We start from the raw sequence: 4,738 nt of genomic DNA, 5'->3' as shown, positions 1-4,738 counted from the left end.
GGACCTGGAAAGCCACTTACCTCACTTTCCCCTAAACTGGATGATAATTTTTTAATGACCCAGATTCTTCTTTTATACTTTATGAATTCTAAAATACCCACACATACAGTGTATATAATTTTAGAAAACTAATGTCATTTCCAACTTTTAAGTGGCCTCAAATTCAGTTTTTCTCTTTAAAACTATGTTTGGAGAATGTTTAGGACATTGCAAGTTTTTAAACACACACATCTTTTTTAAATATCAAGCTTATGACCAAACAATTCCAGATCTGCCAAAATTGGAAAGTTGGATGTTTGGGGAAGAGATTTTAAGTAAGTAATTTGGAGAGGCTATTTTTTACATTATTTGAAAGGCAGAGGCTTGAATTAAGGCAACTACTTGGTATCAATGAGAGTCAAGGGGACAATTAGAATATCCAAGTAGGAAGAAATTTTAAAGTTGGGTTCTTGAGTTGGGAGTACAGAGGAGGAGCAGAGATACTGTGGTGACACAATGGACAAACCTGAAGACATCAGATCTGAGGTACAAACAAGAAAGGAAATGCAATGATGAAGGTTTCTAGCCTCAGTAACTGGGAAGTTGGGGAGAGAAGATGAATAATTTGTCTTAGAAAATGCTGATCTTGAGATGCTTTGTCATAGTATCTGGATGAAAAGGTGTAATAGAAAAATCTAATATTTGTGTTGGAAGTGTGGAAGATAATGAAGAAAATATTTGCACCATTTTGTGACAAGTGCTTTACATACATTAGATATATTAGTCTGGATACCACAGACTTAAACAACAGACATTTATTTTTCTCACAGTTCTGGAGGCCAGAAGCCCAAGGCAGGGTGGTTTTCCATTTTTTTCTCTGAAACTGGGCCAAGATTGTAGTGGCTTGTAAAGTGTACTACTCTGCCTCCTAATTTGTCAAGAGAGCTCTCAGCCACAACTTTTAATTTTTAATTTTTATTTTTGGGGGGATATAGTGAACTTTATTGATGGTGCATGACAAGGTAAGGCTCCCTAAGCCCCTCCCCTGTTCAGGGGTCTAGGATGGAAACTGGCTATCAGGAGGTTGTCAGTGTGTTGGGGGACCGATTTGGGGGAAAGACTTTCCAGCAGCTGAGAGCCCCTCTTCCTGTCCCTGGGGCTGGTGGTCCAGGGGGTTCTTCCTCCTTGTAGGCCAAGTGGACCATAAGGTCCACCTTCCTGTTGCTATAGCCAAATTCATGGTCTTATCAGGAAATGAGTTTGACAAAGTAGTCATTGAAGCCAATGCCAGCTCCAGCATCGAAGGTAGAGGAGTGAGTGTCACTGTTAAAATCACAGGAGACAAACTGTTCCTCAGTATAGCCCAGAATGCCCTTGAGGGGGCCCTCTGATACTTGCTTTACTTACTGCCTTCTTGATGGCATCATATTTGGCAGCTTTCTCCAGGAGTCAGGCCAGATCCAAAACCCACATGTTGTGGTGGGGACACCAAAGGCCATGCCAGTGAGCTTCCCATTAGGCTCAGGAATGACCATGCCCACAACCTAGGCAGCACCAGTAGAAGCAGGGATAGTGTTCTGAGCAGCCCCTCGGCCATCATGCCACAGCTTCCCAGAGGGGCAATCCATGATTTTCTGGGTGGCAATGATGGCATGAACTGTGGTCATGAGTCCCTCCATGATGCCAAAGTTGTCATGAATGACCTTGGCCATGGGATGTGGGGGGCAAGCACTTAGTGGTACAGGAGGCATTGCTGACAGTATTCATGGAGTTGTTATACTTGTCGTGGTTCACACCCATCACAAACATGGGGGCATCCACAGGAGGGGCAGAGATGATGACCCTCTTGGCTCCTCCCTTCAAGTGAGCCCCAGCCTTCTCCATGGCAGTGAAGACACCAGTTGACTCCACAACATATTTAGCACCAGCATCACCCCATTTGATGTTGGTGGGATCTCACTTCTAGAAGATAGAGATGGACTTTCCATTGATGACAACCTTCCCATTCTCAGACTTGACTGTGTCAGGGACAAATTTTTTAAAAAATTAGGAACTTGAGACAGGCATGCTGATTTAAACAAAGCTTGTGAAATCAATATCCTTCTCAGATTCCAGTGAGACCCCCCACACCTGGCTATATCCTTATTTGCAAGGCAATCTGAATGGGTTACCTAGAATATGAGGAGCCCCTCTATTCTGTGTGATTAAAAGACTAAATGTCAGAATTTGAGCAGGTCAGTTAGAGGAGGGCAATGTGATGATTTGTGGGCAGTCATAGAAGTTAGGATTCAGTTAGAAAATCAAAGTCACTCTGCATATTAGAAACATGAAGAGTTTTAATTTAGCCGATTAGACTTCTGTCTCTGTTATCTCATGGTCCACCAATATGTGTTTAACATTTTATCTGTATTTTGTTAACTCTATTAAAATAATTGGTCTGCTGTTTAGTATTTTCTGGCTAGACCTTGACTCAAACAATAATAATGAGATACAAACTATGAGAATCTATGTTTTCATACTTAACAGATTGGTATCATTCAAGAGTGTTGCCCTGGCTGGCGTAGCTCAGTGGATTGAGCGTGGGCCTGCGAAACAGACGATCGAGGTTCGATTCCCAGTCAGGGCACATGCCTGGGTTGCAAGCCGGTTCCTTGCAGGCTAACTACCAGCAAGGGATGCACAAAAGGCAACCATACATTGATGTTTCTCTCCCTCTCTCCTTCCCCTCTAAAAATAAATAAATAAATAAAATCTTAAAAAAAAAAGAGTGTTAACCCTATTTAGTTAGCATGACTGTGGAGAGTCAGCCAAATTTGCACATTTGATGGGAATTCAAAATGTCAGAAAGCCTACAGAAGGTAATTTGGCAATATCTACCAGATGTATGTATGTAATTACCTTTGACCTAGAAATTATGTTTCTAGGTATTGGTCCCAAAGACAGAATACCAAAAATATCCAAAAATATGAAATAGTATACACACAGGGCAGCACATTTTTTTACAGAAAATACTTTTTTCTCACTGTAAGATATTGTCTGTAATATAAATATAACATATGTCTTGTTCAATGATGGGATTATTTTTCATGATGCCTTCATGGCTTTTGCTTGAACTGTAGTTGGACTACACTTGTCATTTTCAGGGGTCCACTTTCCTGCTTTGGACAGGATCCAGAAATATGTTTTTTAGTATGTGCCATTGAGAAGGTTAAGGGTTATCACCAATGCATATCAACACATTGAATCTCTAGCCTCAATTGGAAACACTCCAGCTCAATGAGGACACTGCATGGACAAAGAGAATAAAAAATACTCAGTCACCCAAGTCATCTTGTTCTGGACACTAGGCTACTTACACTTATTTGCATTACTTAGAACTGCCTCTAGATGGTAGCAAAAGAAATATAATGGAAACATGCATGTCCTTTGTCTACATTCACTTGCATCATCCTTGGAAAAGAAAAGGGGGATTTCAGGGGGAAAGGGGAAGGGCTTACAGGAACAAGTAAAAAAGACACATGGACAAAAACTAGGAGGGGTGAAATGGTGGGGGGCAGGGCTGGGATGGTAGTAAAAGACAGAAAACTGTACTTGAACGACAATTAAAATATTTTTTTAAGAAAAGAAAATGAGGGACTTCTGGCCAAGATGGAGGTGTAGGTAGATACACTGTGCCTCCTCACATGGCCAAAGAAGGACAACAACAAATTTAAAAACAAAAACAAACCAACCAGAACTGCCAGAAAATCAAATTGTATAGAAGTCTGACAACCAAGGAGTTAAAGAAGAAACATTCATCCAGACCAGAAGAAGGACTGCAGATGGGCAGCTGGGGTGGAGAGGACACGTGGCAAGGCAGGAGCTGGAGGATCCCTGTGGGCAAGGAGATGGCTGGTGGAGCAGGTAGTCCCACATTTGTGTGCAGATAAATCTGGAGGAACAACTAGGGAGCAGGACAGACCATGCAACCAAGGGTCCCAGTGCGAGGAAATAAAGTCTCAAAACTTTTGACTGTAAAAACTTGTCAGGGTTGAGGCATTGGGAGTAACTCTTGGGTCCTGGAACATACACAAAACCACCCACCCAAGAATCAGCATTAGAAAGGCCCAATTTGTGCTTGTGGGTAGCAAAGGAAGTGACTGAAAGCCGGTAGAGAGCTGAGCAAGCAGCACTGTTTCCTCTTGGACCCCTCCCCCATATACAGTGACACAACGCAGTGACTGGGGTTGTCCCACCCTGGCGAACACCTAAAACTATGCCCCTTATTATGGAACAGGTGTGCTGAAACAAAAAAAAAAAATGGCCCAAATGAAAGAACAGATCAAAACTCCAGAAAAAATACAACTAAGTGATGAAAAGATAGCCAGCTTATCAGATGCAGGGTTCAAAACACTGGTAATCAAGATGGTCACAGAAATGTTTGAGTGTGGTCACAAAATAGAGGAAAAAGTGAAGGCCATACAAAGTGAAATAAAGGAAAATGTACAGGGAACCAACAGTGAAGAGAAGGAAACTGGGACTCAAATCAACAGTGAAGCAAAAGGCAGAAATAAACATTCAACCAGAACAAAATGAAGAAACAAAAATTTTAAAAAATGAGGAGAGGCTCCAGGACAACTTTAAACATTCCAACATCTAAATTATAGGGGTACCAGATGGGGAAGAGGTAGAGCAAGAAATGGAAAACTTATTTGAAAACATAACGGAGAACTTCCCTAATCTAGCAAAGGAAATAAACTTCCAGGAAGTTCAGGTAGGT

General features: G+C 41.6%; 1 pseudogene; it reads right to left on the bottom strand.

Annotated features, from left to right (window-relative positions):
- Nucleotides 1-1,226: 1,226 nt before the first annotated feature.
- Nucleotides 1,227-2,046, bottom strand: LOC118994110 (glyceraldehyde-3-phosphate dehydrogenase-like; annotated as a pseudogene).
- Between the last annotated feature and the right edge of the window lie 2,692 nt (nt 2,047-4,738).

This window comes from Sturnira hondurensis, unplaced genomic scaffold (genome assembly GCF_014824575.4).
Source record: "Sturnira hondurensis isolate 20B ecotype Veracruz unplaced genomic scaffold, ASM1482457v3 Scaffold0009125, whole genome shotgun sequence".
Taxonomy (NCBI): domain Eukaryota; kingdom Metazoa; phylum Chordata; class Mammalia; order Chiroptera; family Phyllostomidae; genus Sturnira; species Sturnira hondurensis.
The sequence above is the reverse complement of the archived record's forward strand: the minus strand, read 5'-3'. Positions and strand labels throughout refer to the sequence as shown.